The sequence below is a fragment of the Oryctolagus cuniculus genome, chromosome 5 (assembly GCF_964237555.1).
Source record: "Oryctolagus cuniculus chromosome 5, mOryCun1.1, whole genome shotgun sequence".
Lineage (NCBI taxonomy): Eukaryota > Metazoa > Chordata > Mammalia > Lagomorpha > Leporidae > Oryctolagus > Oryctolagus cuniculus.
Genome location: NC_091436.1, coordinates 7412091 through 7432193, shown reverse-complemented (window position 1 = coordinate 7432193; position 20103 = coordinate 7412091). Strand labels below are relative to the sequence as shown.

The following is a 20103-nucleotide window of genomic DNA, read 5'->3' as shown; positions in this document are numbered from 1 at the left end:
GCCTGAGGTGACAGCTGGTCCAGGGGAGCCCGCACAGGTGTGTGAGGTGACAGCTGGTCCAGGTGAGCCCTCACAGGTGTGTGTGAGGTGACAGCTGGTCCAGGGGAGCCCGCACAGGTGTGTGAGGTGAGAGCTGGTCCAGGTGAGCCCTCACAGGTGTGTGAGGTGAGAGCTGGTCCAGGGGAGCCCTCACAGGTGTGTGAGGTGACAGCTGGTCCAGGTGAGCCCTCACAGGTGTGTGAGGTGAGAGCTGGTCCAGGTGAGCCCTCACAGGTGTGTGAGGTGACAGCCAGTCCAGGTGAGCCCTCACAGGTGTGTGAGGTGACAGCCGGTCCAGGGGAGCCCTCACAGGTGTGTGAGGTGACAGCTGGTCCAGGTGAGTCCTCACAGGTGTGTGAGGTGAGAGCTGGTCCAGGTGAGTCCTCACAGGTGTGTGTGAGGTGACAGCCGGTCCAGGGGAGCCCGCACAGGTGTGTGAGGTGACAGCTGGTCCAGGTGAGCCCTCACAGGTGTGTGAGGTGAGAGCTGGTCCAGGTGAGCCCTCACAGGTGTGTGAGGTGAGAGCTGGTCCAGGTGAGCCCTCACAGGTGTGTGAGGTGACAGCTGGTCCAGGTGAGTCCTCACAGGTGTGTGAGGTGACAGCTGGTCCAGGGGAGCCCTCACAGGTGTGTGAGGTGAGAGCTGGTCCAGGGGAGCCCTCACAGGTGTGTGAGGTGACAGCTGGTCCAGGTGAGCATGCACAGGTGTGTGAGGTGAGAGCTGGTCCAGGGGAGCCCTCACAGGTGTGTGAGGTGACAGCTGGTCCAGGGGAGCCCTCACAGGTGTGTGAGGTGAGAGCTGGTCCAGGTGAGCCCTCACAGGTGTGTGAGGTGAGATCTGGTCCAGGGGAGCCCGCACAGGTGTGTGAGGTGACAGCTGGTCCAGGTGAGCCCTCACAGGTGTGTGAGGTGACAGCTGGTCCAGGTGAGCCCTCACAGGTGTGTGAGGTGAGAGCTGGTCCAGGTGAGCCCTCACAGGTGTGTGAGGTGAGAGCTGGTCCAGGGGAGCCCGCACAGGTGTGTGAGGTGACAGCTGGTCCAGGTGAGCCCTCACAGGTGGGTGTGAGGTGACAGCTGGTCCAGGGGAGCCCTCACAGGTGTGTGAGGTGAGAGCTGGTCCAGGTGAGCCCTCACAGGTGTGTGTGAGGTGAGAGCTGGTCCAGGTGAGCCCTCAGAGGTGTGTGAGGTGAGAGCTGGTCCAGGTGAGCCCTCACAGGTGTGTGAGGTGACAGCTGGTCCAGGGGAGCCCTCACAGGTGTGTGAGGTGAGAGCTGGTCCAGGTGAGCCCTCACAGGTGTGTGAGGTGACAGCTGGTCCAGGTGAGCCCTCACAGGTGTGTGAGGTGAGAGCTGGTCCAGGTGAGCCCTCACAGGTGTGTGTGAGGTGAGAGCTGGTCCAGGGGAGCCCTCACAGGTGTGTGAGGTGAGAGCTGGTCCAGGTGAGCCCTCACAGGTGTGTGAGGTGACAGCTGGTCCAGGTGAGCCCTCACAGGTGTGTGAGGTGAGAGCTGGTCCAGGTGAGCCCTCACAGGTGTGTGAGGTGAGAGCTGGTCCAGGGGAGCCCTCACAGGTGTGTGAGGTGAGAGCTGGTCCAGGGGAGCCCTCAGAGGTGTGTGAGGTGAGAGCTGGTCCAGGTAGATAGGTCTGGGCCTCTTATCTTACAAGGCCTAAAGCCCACCTGATTATTCTCAAGCCCCTTCTGTCAGGTTCTATTTGCCTCTCAGTCAGAAAACTTATTTGTAGCTAAGACAGCACCTTTCTAGGGTCCTCTAATAGTGGCTCTGTCCTTTGTTCTAGACCCTGTCTAGCCCACTTGGGCCTCATTCCTTTGTAATCATAACCTCTACTCTAACATCAATGGCTCTACTCCCAACCTGTGTGTACTGATGGTCCTCTCCCCCACTTAATATTGTATGATTATTCAGAATTTCTCTACAGACAAACCCCTCTCTCTGCAAAAGTTGAGTGGCCTTTCTCCCGGTCTTGGATGGGATCAGATTTAAACCACATCCATCAAACAGTCCTCACAAGGGTCCAGAGACCCCCCCCCCCCATTTCCTCTCCTCTATGAAATCCTCTCATTACCTGGTTAATGTCACTCTTAGGATCATTGGTTACTATTCTCACCCTGATTTGTATACTACAGTGTCTGTTTAAGTGTTTACGGCAGGTGATAATGGAATGAACCAAGGCCTTCAGCAACCAGGCGGTCAACCAAATGCTGCTACAGGGATATATTTGGCTCCCCACCCAGGAGACAGCAGCTTGAGACATCGGCCCATGCCAGCGAAGAGTACCGTATTGTCCCCAATCAGCAGGAAGTAGCCAGAGAGACTAATCATCGCCCCTTTCCTATCATCAAAAGGTCGGGATGGTAGCCTTGGGATCCGAAGAGAAGGCCTACACTTCCAGGAATGGAGAGGCCCCACCCACACTTCCGGGAACGAAAAGTCCTTGTCAAGGTCCCTGCGGGTGCCTAAAGGTCAACCAATGAGGATCAGACCTGCCTCAACCTTTAACCCTCACAGCCTGTATCTATAAAAGGAGCCCTCCCAACCTCTGACGCGACTTCCCTGGCCCCCGCTCTGTTGGGACCGGGGAACCTCGCCCGGAGCAGAATCCCAATAAAAGCTTGTGAATTAATTGATTCATCTGCCTGGGAAGAGTTGTTATGTGCTGGACACCTTGCAGAGTGGAGTAGGTTCTTGTCCAAGCAAGAAAGAATTCAGATGTGAGACAAAGAGGAGTGGTCGGCAAGGTGGCAAGGTTAAATAAGAGGAGGAATCTAATCCGGGTACAAATTCAAATATTCACATAAAGGTGTAAATTTCCCCTAAACTGGTTGATGGGCTTGAAGCAATGCATTCAGTCATTAGATCTATAAGCTCCTTAGATGGGAACAGAAAAAGCCAAGCACACCAGCAAGAGTAAGGTGGGAGCTCCTTCACTTCCAGACACCAAGAGCTGTGGTCATGTATTATAAAGCTGCATTGATTAAGACAGTGCAAGAATAGAAACTAGACCAAGGAAGCGGAACGGAAAGTCCAGAAATAGAGCCATGTACTTATGGGCACTTGATTGATGATGGAGAGGGTGTCGTAGGGCAGTTGGGAAGGAACAGTCAATTAAGAAATAGTGCTGCATCAACTGATGGCCACACAGAAGAAAATAAAACCCGACTCCTTCCTCCCAGCACACCCAGAAGTCATTCATAGGAGCCCTGGATTTAAATACGAAGTGTGAAACAAGACGGCAACCTTGAAAATGTAGAGTTGACCTTTGTAACCTTGGAGAAGACAGTTTTCTTCAACAGGATTCAGAAATCATTAGTTGTAAAGACTGAGAAATTTTATTACTTAAAAATGAAGTTCTGTTCATCACAAGATGCTATTAAGAAAGTCGGGAGAACAGCTACAGTGTACAAGAAGAGAGTTACAACATGGATGACTGACAAAGATCCCTTATTCGGGATGCATTAAAATCTTCCTGGGGTGGATGGTGGGGCACCGTGGGGGAAGCCATTGCTGGGGATGTTTTATCCCATACTGGAATGCCTAGGGTCAAGTCCTGCCTCTGCTTCTCCTACAGGTTTCTGCTACTGTGCATCCTGGGGCAGCAGTTGATGGCTCAGGTACTTGGGTCCCCACCCAAGACTGCTACTGAGTTCCTAGCTACAGGCTTCAGGCTGGCCCAGCCCAGATGTTGTGGACATTTGGAGAGCGAACCACTGGATGGAATCTCTCTCTCTCTCTCTCTCTCTGCCTTTTGGACAAAATAAAGATAACTATTTAAGACATATATCCTTCAAATCAGAAAGAAAAAGTCAACCTCAAAGAAAATGGGAAAAACTTGGACAGGTGCTTGACCAAAGGGAATATCCGCATCACCAGCAAGCATGGGAAGGCACGGTCAACCTCATCGGCACATGTCCATCGGATGGCTGATGCACCAAGGACCAATCCACCAGCTGTGGCAGGCATGGAGGGTGAGGGGCTCAGAGACTCCTGGACACATTTTGATGGAGTAGAAGGTGTGCGTACCCTGTGATCCAGCAATTCCACACCAAGGCGAATACATTCCCAGGAGCAATGCAGACACTTGAGGGCTGGAACACCTACGGTGACTTTCCCAACAGCAGTGGGTGTAACAGCAAACAGTCGCAAACAGGGTGAAGTTCATCTGCCACAGAACAAGCAAATTGCAGTATATTAGTACCAGAAGACATCTCTCAACAGTGGAAACGCGATCAATGTAAAAACAGCAGCAAATACCCCAAAGTCAGTTTTAACCCAGAGAAGTTAGGTATCAAAGATCAGCTATGCTAAGGTTCCACTGCGCGATCTATGTGTTCTAAGCCAAGGTTCTGGAGCTGGGACAGGGGCGAGGGCACTTTGAAGGAATGGGCTGTGTTCGCTTTGCTTTTGGGGGAGGGGTCATTGCATGGGGGTGTTCTCTTTGGGGGAGTCAGTGCCTTTTTGTGTATTCAAGCTATTTAATAAAACGCTGCAAGGGAAAATTCTTCATCACAATGCCTCCATCTGTTAGCCACGGGAAAACTCTAGATCGCTCCTGCAAAACAACAGATTCTAGGCTCTCCTAGCCCAGTGCTGATTTTAAAGCCAAATCCTCTTTGTTCAGTGTACCCAGAACTGGAATTGGCTCCAGCCTTGGTTTATGAAGAAGACTTCAGGGCGACTATCAAAGAAACACGTCTGGGTACGGGCAGCATAAATGCTAGTGGTTTGCATTCCTTAAAAACTCTTTACTGTGTTTTTTTCCCCACATAGGTCTGTTTTCCTTCCTTTATTATGAGGACAGCTCCTATAGTTTAGTACACTTTATAACAATAACAACAACAAAAAACAACACACTTTATCATGCCACTGCTATGACAGGTTTGATAAACATTGCCAAATATTTGGCAATGTAAGAATCAATTATCTAATGGCAAGAATCAATTACATAATTCAGTTTGATTCCAGAAAGAGGGCATGTTCTGGAGGAAGGTGAGTGGATTAAAGAGTACGCTGGCCAGAGGTGCTGTGGGCCGACAGCCCGTTCCCATAGCTGGAGCAGAGATGTCTCACGTGGGGACTGCTGTCGGACTGGTAAGCATTATGGCCTTAAGCAGCATTATTTTTTAAAAACAAGACTTTATTTTATTTTTTAAAATTTGTATTTGTTTACCTAAAAGAGATTAAGACAGGGAGAGGGAGAGAGAGGGAGAGATAGATAGAGAGAGAGAGAGATTGCGAGCGCGCAGGTGTTCCCTACTGCTGGTTCACTCCCCAGATGCTTGCAACAGCCAAGGCTGAGCCAGGCCAAAGCCAGAAGAGAGGAACCCAGTCCAGGCTTGGGACCCAACCTGAGCCCTCAGCTGCAGCTCAGTGGCAGGAAGCTGTAACGGGGAGCGTTGGAGCCAGGACTGAAACCCAGGCACTCTTATGGGACGTGAGCCGCCCAAGCACCTGCTTAACCTCCGTGCCAGATGCGTGCCCCCCATGTTAAGCTGTGTCCTTAGAACCCAGCATCTGGGCAATGGGGAGATCACGCTTCCAGCTGTGAGATGAATGTGTCCTGAAGACCTAAGGCACAGTGCGGCGAGTGTAGGAATGATACTGGATATGCGCTTTTGAGGGGTGATCTATTAGATGTCATACTTAGGTATTCTCACTGTACACACTCACAAAAGGAGTGTGTACTCACATGTGGAGTGAAGGGTATGGTAACCAGCTTGATTGTGGCCATCATTTCCCAGTGTATATGAGGCTGTCCAGCGGGGCTGGAGTCTGTACATAGAACGTCTTTCACAAGCTGTGGCTGGAAATCTTGTCTCCAGACTGGCCGGCGTCTCCCCCACTAATAGCTTCTTGTGCTGCACGTGTGACCTTGTGAGTTTAAACCAGGCCTTCAAGTTAGCTGCAATCTTCCACCCAAAGCTGGCAGAGGAGGGGGCTGAGCCCCTAAGGAGGTGGGCTGTCTCCAAGAAACCCCCACTATCTCCATGAGCCCCAAGCCAATCAACATACAGTTTGTGAAACCCCATGTCCAGTGGGCACCCCATAGAATGCCTTAAAAACCCTGGACACTTCCTCAAAGCCAGTGTCCCGTTTGGGCCTGGTCGCCTCTCAGCTTGTTCTGTTGCTTACCAATCAGAGAAAAGTAGCATCATCAACACTGTACAACCTGAATATGTACAATGTTTATTGGTTGATCAGGTCTCCATGAGGTTGGAAAACAAAACACAAGCACCGAGCAGGCAACATCTGTCACTTAAATCCCAAAGAACGAAAATAGCTACCTTTTTTTTTTTTTTTTTTTTTTGACAGGCAGAATGGATAGTGAGAGAGAGACAGAGAGAAAGGTCTTCCTTTGCCGTTGGTTCACCCTCCAATGGCCGCCACGGCTGGCGCTCTGCGGCCAGCGCACCGCGCTGATCCAATGGCAGGAGCCAGGTGCTTCTCCTGGTCTTCCATGGGGTCCAGGGCCCAAGCACCTGGGCCATCCTCCACTGCCTTCCCGGGCCACAGCAGAGAGCTGGCCTGGAAGAGGGGCAACCGGGACAGAATCCGGTGCCCCAATAGCTACACTTTTTTAAACACTCATTATACGTGGGGCACTGTTAAATGCATATGTGCACATAGGGCACTGGTATGCATCCTTCTGACATGCACCCCCATTTTGCAGAAGAGGAAATTGGGGTTTACAGAGCCTGAGGCTGTCCCACCAAGGAAAGTAGAGCTGGACCTAAATCCAGGTCATTAGATTCCAAAGGCCATCTCCCAGGACGTCCTGTCCCCTTGCCTAGTACTCTGTGCTGGCCAAGAGCAGTGGCCTTGCTGCTCTGGGTGGGTGTAGGGACTTATCTCAACATGACTCCCTTGAATGAGTCACTTTAGCAAACAACATTGTTCATCTCTCCTCTTATCTCACCCTCCCAAATACAGCATTCCTGGGATCCTCCAGGACTGAAATTCGCAACTTTACCCAAGAAAACAACTCTTATTAACCAAGTAATATTGCTGTAGCTCCAACCACAGCCAAATTCATTTCAGTACATTCTGTTGGTGGCCTGAGGCTCCCTAAGGGTCTGATAGCCCTGCGATATGAAGGTACAGCCCCAAAGCCCAAGAACAAATTGTTCTTTGCCAGCCATGACCTTAATGACTGGACAGAAGGCTTGTCCTGGGAAGGCTGGGGTGCTCTGCGAGATCTCACGCTTCCCTGAGGGTCTGCCTGCTGCAGGCCCGAGAGAGCTCTTCTCAGAGGCCCTTCCCTCCCCTGTGCTTACCTGTGAGGGCTGAGGAGCCGAAGGGTGACTTCAGTTCTTGGGAGGATTTGTGGTCACTCAGTGCCTGGGAAGGAGCATGGGCTCCCAGGAACCTGTGTTTCCTGAAGTCAGTTCCATTTGCCTAAACCTGAGCCATCCACCCATCTACCCACCCACCCATCCATCTATACATCCTTCCTTCCTTCCTTCCATCCATCCATCCATCCATCCACCCATTCATCCATCCATCTACCCACCCACCCACCCCCCATCTACTCATCCATCCATCCATCCATCCACCCACCCATCCATCCATCCATCCACCCATTCATCCATCCAATGAATTCATCCATCCATCCATCTACCCACCCACCCACCCCCCATCTACTCATCCATCCATCCATCCATCCACCCACCACCTATCCATCCATCCACCCATTCATCCATCCAACAAATCCATCCATCCATCCATCCATCCATCCACCCATCCATCCATCCACCCATCCACCCATCCACCCATCCAACAAATTTGCATGCCTGCTGTGAGACAGGCCCTCTTCAGGGTGCCTGGTGTCCTTTGGAGAATCAAACAGATGTTCCTAGTGGAGTAGAGGGGATTTTTCATGGCAAGGGAACAAAAACAAATGATAATTATAGTAAATGATACAATATGTTAGACGTTGGTACTTACAGAAAGATGAAAAGAAGTCTCGGGACGGAGTTTCTGCAGTGCTGGGGGTGAGTAGGTTGGCATGTGGTTCGGGTGGTCCGTGCTGGCCTTACAGAGAAGGTGATGCTTGAGCAGAGACCTGGGGAGGTGCGGGAGATCCCCAGGTGGGCAAACAACTGAGCCACGTGCACTGGGGGACGGAGGCCAGGCAGGTTAGGACCAAGGCTCTGCAGGAGGAGCACCGGGCTGTGGGAAGGCATGGCCTTGAGACAGAGCAGGAGCACCGGGCTGTGGGAAGGCATGGCCTTGAGACAGAGCAGGAGGACAGCTGAGGTTGGAGAGGGTGGACGTGGTGCTGGACTGTGGGGGCTTTGTGGGTGGGTGAGGACCCCTGGTTGTTAGGCTGAGTAGCAAGAGGTGGCTGCACGATGCAGCGAGGCAAGTGGTGCTACTGGTGCGACCCAGGTGGGAGCAAAGGACTTGCTGCCGGATCGGATGTGGGGCGTGAGGGAACGAGGGATCGAGGAGGAACGCAGAGTCAGGCTGCAGGGTGGAACGACCTGGGAGTGCAGCCAAGATTCAGGCTGAAGGTTCACCTTGACTTGGACGTGTTGAAATTGAGACACCCATTACTTATCTACATGGCAATGGGGTGTAGGCAGCAGGAGCCCGGATTTCAGAATGAGATTTAGGCTAGAGATCAAATTCTTGCAGGAAGCAGCATACAGATAGCATGTAAAGCCACAAAACTGGTTGCTATCATTTTAGAATCAGCAGATTTGAAACACAGCACAGCCCCGCTAACTCTGAATTCAGATAAATAGTAATTTAGCATAGGCATGTTTGCTGAAGGTATGCTAAGTGGTTTTAGCATAAATGTTTCATGAAATATTTACCTGTTAACCAAGTAAATATTTGGGGCCATGTGTTATCTGGCAAACACTGAATGCTACAAAACATGATATGCTGTTTACCCCAAATTCAACTGAGTTCTGTATTGTTCTCCACTAAGTGTGGCAACACCTCTTTGGGAGAGAAGAGAGCTGAGGACTAACCTGGGTTCCATAGCCAGGTGGGGAGAGGGAGAAGCGGAGAGATTGAATCCTGGAGGCATGGGCAGGGAGGGTCCTGGAGGGTGGGCAGGGGCAGGGACTTGGAGGAGTGGTCAGGGGCAGGGTCCTGGAGGCGTGGCCAGGAAGGGTGGCACAGAGCCGGAAGAGACCCTCAGGTCTCAGGCAAGGCCGACTGTGGGGTTTGGCACTGTGGAAGCCACTGGTGACCTGGACAGGGCCTCCCAGTGCCTAGCACTTGGCAGTGCTGAGTGCGGTCCAGCCTTTCCTACCTCAGGGTCCTGCAGTGCCTGGAACTCACGTCTCCACACCTGGCTGAGGTGAGCGTCCGAGAGCTCTGCAGCTCACAAGAACGTTCTGCTTTGCTCGGACAGCCTGGAGTTCTTCCTGGTCCCCTGTCTGAACCCCACGGCTGGGCTTTTCCACTAGACTAGGAGCTAGTGAGTGCCTGTGCACACACTGCAAATTGTCAGGGCTGATCCAACACTGTCAAACAATATTCACTTGTTGGGCTGCTCCACTTCTGCTCCAGCTCTCCGCTGAGTCCTGGGAAAGCAGTAGAGAACAGCCCAAGTGCTTGGGCCCCTGCCACCCATGTGGGAGACCCAGAAGAAGCTCCTGGCTTCAGATCAACCGGCTCTGGCCATTGCGGCCATTTGGGGAGTGAACCAGCGATGGAAGATCTCTCTCCCTCTCTCTCTTTCTTTCTCTCCCTCTCTCTGCCTCTCTGTAACTCTGCCTTTCAGATAAAATAAGTAAAATCTTCAAAAATATATTCACTTGCAGTATTCTAAGTCTATAAGCCAAATTCTTAAATCTAAGTTTTTTGTTTTTGCAAGTTAGCCCTCCCTCCTGCCTGGGAAAACCGCATGAGACGGCTTTGAAAGGTAATCTGCAAAGATCTCTGGAAGTTGGTTACTGCGCGACTTCATTGATTTATGAGGCTTTCGTGTCCTGCACACATCATCAGATAGGAAGGCCTGTTTGGCCGTGCGGCTGGCTTTTTAAAAGATAAACATGACTGCATTAAACGAAATGGAAAACACCGCGTATTCGTAAGACGTTTGAAAGCTTCACCGGCTGTCGCCCTGTAGGGAAGTGGAGGTGGCTTGTGTTCCCGTTCTGTCATCCGGGTATTTTGGAATAAGTGCCGTTCACATTTTATCACCTTCCCAGGTCTCCCAGACCTGAGAACACCCCAGAACCACCCGCACAGCTTCTTGAATCAGAGTTCCGGAGGCGGGAGGTCTGGGTGGGGCCTGGAACTTCATGGTCCTGCCGAGTGCCCAGGCAGGGCACCTGGAGGGGAGCGTCTTTATCCTTTTAAAGAGCCTTCCCACACAGGACCGTGCAGGTGCCTGGAGGAGCGTCCCCTCCATTTATAGGGGAGGAAGCTGGGATGTGGACGAGCAGGCGTCAGGGGCCACCCAGGCCCAGAGCCCGGCGTCCACGTCGAGCTCCTGGGTTCCAGAGTGGCCCTGAGAGTTCCCTCCACCCATTCTGGACACAGAGGGACTTACACGGTCCTCGCACCGAAGTCAAAGGGGAACAGCTGATTTTACATTGCCAATTCCATGAGTTCCATTCTCCTTTAGAAAACACACAGAAAGGAGCTTAAATCAGAAACAGAAGGATAAAGCAACCTTTGTAAGTTTCAGAAACGCTCTTTTTGGGGCCGACATTGTGGTACATACAGCAGGTTAAGCCGCCGCCTGTGTCACTGACATCCTATGTGAGGGCCGGTTCGAGTCCCAGCTGCTCCACTTCTGATGCAGCTCCCTGCTAATGCACCTGGGAAGGCACTGGGGGATGGTTCAAGTGCTTGGGCCCCTGCACCCATGTGAGAGACCAAGATGGAGTTCCATGCTTCTGGCTTTGGCCTGGCCCAACCCCAGCTGTTGCAGCCATTTGGGGAGTGAACCAGAAGATGGAAGCATTCTCTCTCTCAATCACTGTAACTCTGCCTTTCAAATAAATAAATAATTCTTAAAAACAAACAAACAAAAAGGGGCCAGTGCTGTGGCATAGCGAGTAAAGCAGCCGCCTGCAGTGCTGGCATCCCATATGGGCGCCGGTTCGAGTCCTGGCTGCTCCACTTCTGATGCAGCTCCCTGCTAATGCACCTGGGAAGGCACTGGGGGATGGTTCAAGTACTTGGGCTCCTGCACCCATGTGGGAGACTGGGAAGAAGCTCCTGGCTCCTGGCTTCAGATTGGCGCAGCTCCAGCTGTTGTGGCCATGTTGTGGGGCGAATCGGTGGATGGAAGACCTCTCTCTCTTTCTCTGCCTCTGCCTTTCTGGAACTCTGCCTTTAAATAAATTAATAAATCTTTAAAAAAAAGAGTGCTCACATCTCTGGCTACACTTGTTGAACTTTAACCCGAGTCTGACTTCTCCATCTGCATCAGAGAAGCCCCACCTCTGGATGCCCACTGTCCTTTGGGGAGGCTCCTCCCCACAGAGCCCTGCGGAGCTGCCCTGAGCACACCCCAGCTGGCACCAGACACAGCTGCGTGATTTCTGTCCTGCACGACTCTCCCTCTGGCAGGAACAGGGGAGTTGCCCCCCTCAACGAGGAAGGCGTTTAGTTGTTCCTCGAGCCCTCGCAGGACAACAGGGCAACCCCACTGTTGCCCCAAGCCCTTCTGTCCACCCCATGCAGGCAGCCCTTGTGGGTCGCCCCTGTGCTGTCGCTCACTCCCTCTAAGCTTGGGACTGCTTCTCTGGGCAGCAGGCAGCAGGTGCACCTGAGATGCTGTGCCCTGCCTGGACGTGGAGAGCCCCTCTCACAGCGGAGTGCATTTCCCCAAGCTCTTTAATGGCCTCCACAGGGGGCTTTGCAAACTCCAGACCTCTCTGGGTTCATTTTGGAAAGGAGAGGCTCAGCCGACGGCAGAATCAGATGGTGGAAACAACTCAAACATCCAGATGAACACAGCACACACCCACGGTGGAACGCGACGGGGCCCTATGAAGGACACACGTGCAGATGCACACCACAACACGGCTGCACCACGGGAGCGTGCCACATGAGCAAAGCCGGACACGGAGGGCAAAGAATGTGGGTTCGGCTGAGGCGAAGCTGAAGCAAGGTCTCAGGAGCAGGCCAGCCAAAGAGAGGAGTCAGGAAGCTTCCCAGGGGCTGGAGCAGGTGGGGCCGGGGTGGGACAACCCAGGGGGTGGGGCTGCTTGGGGTGGGCACAGCCACGGGCCAAGGCGGGGGCGCGGGGAGGTGCTTCAACCACAAAAAGGCTTTTTTCTGAAGACTCCATTTTCTCCCAGTTTTGGAGGCTGGAGTTGGGATCGAGGTGTCAACAGGGCTAGGTGTCTTCTCCCTGTGTCTCCATTCCTCTTCTGATAAGCGCACACTAGAGCCCACCCCAGTAGCCTCATTTTAACCTACCACCTCCTTTAGAGTCCCTGTCCCCATAAAGGCACCCCCTGAGGTACAAGGTCTGGGGTGGGAGTGGGGGAGGGGAAGGATTTGGCCCAAACACGTGGGTACGGAATTTCTGTCTGGGACTCCATTCAATTCTCCCACGTAGGTAGCAGGCCATCTTCCATCGTTTCCCAGGCACAATAGCAGAGAGCTGGATCAGAAGCAGAGCAGCCGGGACTTCAAATGGGGCCCATGCAGGATGCCGGAGTCCCAGGCAGCAACTTAACCCGCTGTGCCACAATGCCAGCCCCACAATGTGAAAATAATTTTAAGAGAGATTCTGGATATTTGGAAACTTCTGAGTTCTTGGGTGGCAAGAGATTGGAGGTGCTGTGAGGAGTTCCTGTGCACTTCTATCTCCAAGAGAAAACTGGAATCTGGCAGGGGACGCCAGCTGTCACTGCCTCTGCGTACACTGAGCGCTAAGCTCTCTAAGCTCCTTTTGGCCATGGTGCTCCCTGGTCCCGCAATGCCCAGTGCACGGCCTCTGTGTGCCAGGCGGCTCCAGGAGGCGGGTGCAGCGCATCCTGGTCCACACACTGGGGGCGAGAAACGCCGCTGGAATCAGCTTTCCCAGCATCTTTCAACAGCAAAGCGTTTTTCCGATTCCAATAACTGCACGTTCGTCCAGTAGGGCACACACTGGCCTGTTTCCTTTCTGGGATGTGCAGAACATGATTTGACCTTCTTCTTGTTGACTCATCGTGAATCACCGTTATGAATCCAAGCCCCACTACAGAAAGGGACCGCAGAGACCAGCTAGCTGCCATTCTGGGACGTCCAGGTGCACAGGCGTGCCTCTCCCATGAGCTCCCATCCACCCTGGGTCCCCGCCTCCTGGCACTGTGGCCCCCACTCGTCCATCCCGTCTCACTCAGGACTGACCGCCAGCGGCAGCTTAGATAGCAGAATCTTGCTATACAGGCCTCTCCTCGGCTCTCAGACAGCCGACATCATGGTCATGCTACCACCCGGTCTGGGCACCAATCTCCTCCGATGGTCCTAAGTACCCTTCCCACCCTTCCCTCCCTCCCTCCCTTCCTTTCAGGCAGAGTGGACAGTGAGAGAGAGAGAGAGAGAGAGAGAGACAGAGAGAAAGGTCTTCCTTTGCCGTTGGTTCACCCTTCAATGGCCGCTACGGCTGGCGCGCTGTGGCCGGCGCACTGCGCTGATCTGAAGCCGGGAGCCAGGTGCTTCTCCTGGTCTCCCATGGGGTGCAGGGCCCAAGCACCTGGGCCATCCTCCACTGCACTCCCTGGCCACAGCAGAGAGCTGTCCTGGAAGAGGGGCCACCGGGACAGAATCCGGTGCCCCGATGGGGACTAGAACCCGGTGTGCCAGTGCTGCAGGCGGAGGATTAGCCTAGTGAGCCGTGGCGCCGGCCAAGTACCTCTTTTCGAGAGCTGCTCTCCAAGTACAGTAACCCCGATTAGGACTTAGCATAGGAACTCCGGGAGATAGAATCTGTTAGGTAGGCAGTTAGAAAATGGCCTATGTGGGTGTGAGAGGGGCCTGAAGAAACCAGTAGAAGCCCCAGAAGCCCAGCATCTTGCACTTCCAAGTCCTGCTCAGACCCTGATACCCTCACAGGTGGCCCAGCCCTTCCCCCGGGGAAAGCTCCCAGAATTCTCTCTCCTCAGGACCAGCTGGGTTCTCTGACCTGATAACACAGGTTCCTGGGGGAAGCTCTTTACTCTCCACAGACCCTTTGTCCTACAGGAGAGGCGGGGGAGGAAAAACCTGACCCTTTTCCTTTATAAGCCCCAGTCTCAACAAAGACTGCACGCTCAGTGCTCTACTCTCTGCTGACGGATGCCCTATCCCCAATAAACCTTATCACTCTGCTCTCTGTCTCACACCTGAATTCTTTCTTGCACGTAGACAAGAACCCCACGTCTTCTCTGCGGTGACAAATTCAACCCACAAAAAAAGGCCCCTTTCACTTTTTTTTTTTTTTTTTTTTTTTTTTTTTGAGAAGCACAGATACAAGAGGAGAGGAAGAGAGAGTGAGCACTGGTTTACTATCAGCTGATTCATTCCCTAAGTGCCTGTGATGGCCAGGGCTGGGCTAGCTTCAAGCGAATCCAATCCAGATCTCCCATGTGGGTGGCAGGACCAAATACTTGAGCCAGAAAGCTGGAGTTAGGGGACGGAAGTGGGTGTTGGCCCAGGTATTCTGAAGCAGAGTGGGCATTCTAACCACTAGGCTTTTAAGTTTACTGTGAATCACGCTGAAGAATTGGACAGCGCTAATGGCTCCAGGAAGTTACGACATTTTTACACTCAAGACCACACAATGACAGTCTCGGTCTTACTTCTACGATGGCCAATGGAATGCGGACGGGTGGACGTGCCCTTTCGCTTTGTAAGGATCCACTCCCGGTCAGGGGCAGGGACACAGACACACCTGGTCCAACCCCCTCCTAGTCCTGTGCCTCCCTTGGACCATGCTTGATGACAGTGTGTTGGTCACCTGGGTGCTGGGGAGTGAGGTTTAAGACCTTTGTCTGGGGAAGAGATAAAATCTGTATCTGATGAGAACAGAAAGTTCTCTGCAGGTACAGGAAACTCAGAACTTGGAATCTGTTACCTGGGAAAGTAGCGGACATTGGCCCAAGTACTCGGGCCCCTGCTAACCGTGTGGGAGACCCAGATGCAATTCCAGGCTCCTGACTTCGGCTGGGTCCAGCCCCAGTCATTGCAGCCATCTGGGGAGAGAACCAGTGGGTAGGAACAAAATTGCATCCTATACTAGGGGGCTTCCACAAGTTTATGGGAAAATATGCTTCATATATTAACATACATATATAACAGATTTATTTATTTGAAAGAGAGAGTTACAGAGAAAGAGGGAGAGACAGACAGATTTTCCATCTGCTTTCCCAGGCACGTTAGCAGAGAGCTGGATCAGAAGTGGAGCAGCTGGGACTTGAACCGGCACCCATATGGGATGCTAGGCAGCAGCTTAACCCTCTGTGCCACAATGCCAGCCTCATGCATCACATCTTAATTCCATTCTCACCCCAGTGTTTTGAAGCCACCTCATAACTTCCACCATCCACAAAGAGATATTTTTATCTGAGAGATAAAGCCCCTTTTGAAAAAACCTAATAGCTTTGAGCTAATCATTTTGAGAAAGCCACAGCTGGGTTTGTATGTTGAAAGTGCCTGAGTCATAAAGGGTATCGAACTGCTTTAATGCAAAAACAATAGACAACAGGATCATCTCTAGAGAAAGCAGGCAAGAAAAGCTGCTGTCATGGCTGACTATGCTTGCAGACACGTGAGTATTCTGGTCCAATTCGACTGCGCTTCTGTATTGGCGGGAGTGGGCATCCGAAGGCGCAGCACCAGGGAGTTCCCCCCAGCGAAAGGCAGAACAAGGGCAGAAGGGAGCAGGGGCAGCTGCTGCAGACCCCGAGGGCTGGCGAGGGCACGCCCCTCCCCCCAGGTCTGTTCACAAACGTGGCTCTGCCTCAGCTGTCCTCTGCACCCAGAACCCCTTTTTTCCACTTCCCACACAAGGACACGGAGTGGTGATAGCCAGCAGTGTGGTCCTCCCATCCAGCCCCACAGGACATGGCGGGCGGTTTCCTGGACCTGGGGTGGGTGGTGGGGGTGGGGAGGGGTAGGGGGAGAAGCCTGCCTGTCTCCTGAGATTACCACGCTGCCACGATCTGGCCAAAGGAGAACTAAGCTGAAGGTCACCGTGCTGCCAGGAAGGTCCCCTGGGGCCCTTGCAGACGCCTGCCACCATGGCCAGTGCCTTCCCTGCAGTCTTTCCTAAGCTGGACGGAGCAGGTGTGTGTCCTGCCTTCTTTCCACGAACATTCATCTGGGTCCTTCCTACTCTCCTCTTTGCTAAACGCACACTTGGGTGTTGCTTGACCTTGCAGGTGACCCGAGGTGCCATGGCGTGACTCCAGACAAGGAACCCACTCTGGAGTATTCCTCCCCACCCTGCCCAGGGCTACCTTAAGCTGAACCCTGCAGTTTGGTCCCTGGAGGACAGCCAGGATGGGCCAGAGCCTGCAGGACCGCCTGGGCCCTGGGGCTCTCTTTTTGCCGAGAGAGTTTGTGGGTGCGGCTGGCATGTGCCAGACAAGATCCTTCACCAAAGGGGCTTTCCCCAGACACTTAATTATTTTCCTTTATTCCTTCCAATACTTCCTGTGCATCCTTTCAAGACTCCATGCATCCCAAGTTCTAGCGTAAATAGCTCAGCAAGGAGTTGCTATGAAACCATGTGGACTCTTCAAAGCCATTCACCTACAGTGTTCCACTAAGCAGCATCACTTTTGTGCTAACAGCAGGTCCGATTGCACTTCGGACACTCCAAGAATGGATTTCTTTCGTTCATCTCGGCCTTTGCTCTCCTAACCATTTCCATTTTGTTTGAAAACCTGAAACGTGCCTGTTCAGGTTGGAGGCAGAGTTTGGAACCTTTCCCTTCCTCCCTTCCTCCCGTCTTTGAGCTCCTTCTAGAACTCTCTGTGTCACCATCCCAGTGAAAGCCTCCTTGTTTCACAGCTGGAGCAATCTATTGGCCGGCTGATGCTCCATTCTCCATTGTCCAGGCACAGAGTGTCCCCCCCGCGGCTGGACAATAGCCCGTTATCTGTTCAAGGGTGGCTTTCTTTTCAGGAAAGCACACCCCGGGGCCCCGCTGATAAGAGCTTACCTCTGGATAGCAAGCCGAAGGGAAAGGATTCTGGCAGCTCTGGGCAGAACCAAAGCGCCAGTCTTCTTTGCTTTCTTCGTCACCGTGCACCGTGCGCGCTCAGGACTTCTCGCCTCCCGCAGTCGGAGTCTCCTCCCGCACAATGGGAGGAAGGGGCATCAGACAACCAAGGCCAAGCACTTCTGCCTTCTTATCCCAGAGAGGGATTGCCCACAGCTAACAGGGTTATTGAAACGGTGGAATTAAGGGACACGTCTGGGTTATTTTTATACACATCAGTCTTTAAAGCGCAACACCGTGTTTCTAAAGGGAAGTGAGCAGTCCGAATCTCTGACAACCGAGGGAAGCGCCGACTTCTTGGATGAAGGGGTTGTATTAGTCCCAGCTGCAGGGAAGATCCTGCGCTCAGACAGAACAAGGGAAGCAGCACGACAAGCGGCCATTAAGACGCAGCCCTCCCACATCGGAGGGCCTGAGTTCAAATCTCGGCTCCAGCCCGATTCTGGCTTCTCACTAATGTGCGCTCTGAGAAGTAGCAGGTGATGGCCCAAGGGCTTGGGTCCCTGCCACCACCCGGGAGACCCAGGTTGAGTTGCCAGCTCCCAGGGTATTTCGGGCACATGGGGAGTGAACCAGCTGATGAAAGGTCTCTGTCTCTTTCTCTCTCTGCATTTTAAATAAATGAATAAAATTTAAAAAGAAAGAAGAATTAGGGGAGTGAAACTGCTGGCTGTGAACCTGTAGGACGCCCACCACATGCCTTAGCCTCCTCACAGGGCAAGTGGTGACGTGGTCCACCCAGAACCAGGACAACTGAGGTGTGCTTGCCTCCCCCTTCAAATCCCAGTCCAGAGACTCTCGCAAAGAATAAAGCGTCTTTAACGTGATCCTCGAAGCTTTCCTGGAAAAGGAGCCCCTTAGGGCACTGACGTCAGGAATCCCAGCAAATCCCAACAAATCCACGTGGCTCTGCCTTCTCCCCGGCTAGAAGCAAACTGCTGTTTCTCAGGCCCAGTGCCCGCTGAGGTGGCTGATTTGTGATTTTAGGATTTTACAGTTATAGGAATGCTACAGCAGAATCCCGCTGGCAGAGGCAGGAGACCAGGGCAGCCGAGGTCGGGCAGATGTGCGGCACCCAGCGGAAGCTCGGCTCTGTCCCAGTGCTGCAGACGCGCTGTGTGTGTAGACACGTGGACTTGCCAGTGCTGTGTGTTTGCATTGTTTTTCCTTCTCCTATTTCTCCCCAAATGTAGACAGTTGGTTCTGTGTCTGTTAGAAGCACAGACGGGAGGATTCTGCTGTCCTGATGAGCTCTTGGTTATGCCTCAGCAGTACCAAGCACGGGCTTACGTACAAAGGGAACCCATTGCTTACCCCAGCGAGCAAGGCTTTAGCTCAACACCCACAATGGAGTGGAAGACACAGCTCGTTAGGCACCGACCTCAGGGAGTAGCAAATTATATTCTGTCTGTCCCTGCCAAGTATGTAAAGCCAGAGGAACCTTTAAGTAATAGAAACTGAAAAGAACGTAGGATAAAAGGTCACATGGATGATTCTGCACTTGACACTTCATTTTGTACCCAGGAAATTATTTTATATGCAGGAGTTCTAACACATCTGACCGTGCATTTTTTAATTATACAATTCACAGTATTCTTCTAATTTGCAGAAAATCTTAAAAGCAATTAGAAACTCCTGACAGTTAAGCAGGGACCCAGGGCTGGTGGTTTTGCTTCTGGGAACTTGACCTTGGCTTTGAGTCCATTCAAGCACTCTTGGCAGGTCCTGGAGAATCTGGGGTTAGTCCTCAGTTAACGAAGGCAAGGCCCAGCACCTGGGCTTCAGGACTGCACTGAGCGGCCTTGAGGTCCTCTCTCCTGGGGCTAAGTGGGCAGTTGACAATTCACTGCCGGAATAACCAGGGCTCTCTCCAAAGCGCCAGGCATCTGCTGGGCCCTCTTTGCACAGGTATTGCACTGCAGCCGCCACGTGACCGCAGCCAGATGGGAGAAGGGTCTGCAGCCAGGAAACATAGCTCCGGACCCAGCCTGGACTGGGCACGGGGGAACTGGTAGGAAGATTTGAACTCCTGTTCTCTAAACATTCAGGGTTGTAGAAATAGGGCAGAGTGTGGGTTCTCTTGGGGAGTGATTTTTGCCTACAGAGGACATTTAGCAATGTCTGGAGAGTTTGGGGTGTCCTAATTGGGGGTGACCATGGGCATGCTCCCGGCATCTGGTGGGTGGAGACCAGAGATGCTGCGGAAACCCACAGTGCACTGGTTGGCACCCACAGAAAGCCCCGACGTCAACGGGGCAGAGCGAGAGCTTGCGACACCGTCATCCTCTGCCCCGGCCATGACCGACTCCCATCAGATGCTGGACTGGGGGCCGTCCAGTCTGTGAGCGGAAATAAAACCTTTCTCCTCCCAAGAACTGCCCTCACATGCTTTAGTTAAGGTAATGGAGGGTGGACTAGTGCAGCTTCGATTCATGGGGCCGTGGGCCACGTGGGAGCTGGCGGATCCTAACGCCAATGGATCTGTAGGGTTGCGGGTGACTGAAGAACCTTTCCCGTCTGGACGGCTCTGAGAGTCGGGGCTGGGCTCCCGGGCTCGGGGTGCAGGGGAGAAGGGGAATGGTTACTCGCGAGGCGCCCACGGGGCAGACCTCACCTCTGAGATCCTTCCGGAAGTCTGTGGTTGTGGACTCTGCAGCTCAGCCACTCCAACCCCCCAGTCCCGCGAGCAGACCCGGATTTGGGGGCAAAGATCCAGTTTGCTTCCTCACATGCCCCTGAAGCTCTGGGTGCCACCTGTACCAGGCTCCACTGCTCTAGGTTTGGGGGTGGGGCCGGGGAGGAGGGCTGATGAGATGAGCGACTTGTGGGCCGTGTGTGTGCCTCGCGGTCACGACCTGGTGGGGGGAGTGATGAGT

The 20103-nt window shown here is 53.0% G+C and overlaps 1 long non-coding RNA gene across 1 annotated transcript; it reads right to left on the bottom strand.

The window, feature by feature from the left end:
• Window positions 1-7761: 7761 nt before the first annotated feature.
• Window positions 7762-19903, bottom strand: LOC127493113 (uncharacterized). The gene is made up of 3 exons (XR_007923147.2): window positions 17168-19903; window positions 7999-10636; window positions 7762-7906 (listed from the first exon to the last, which is right to left on the bottom strand). It is a non-coding gene; the product is annotated as an uncharacterized lncRNA (long non-coding RNA).
• Between the last annotated feature and the right edge of the window lie 200 nt (window positions 19904-20103).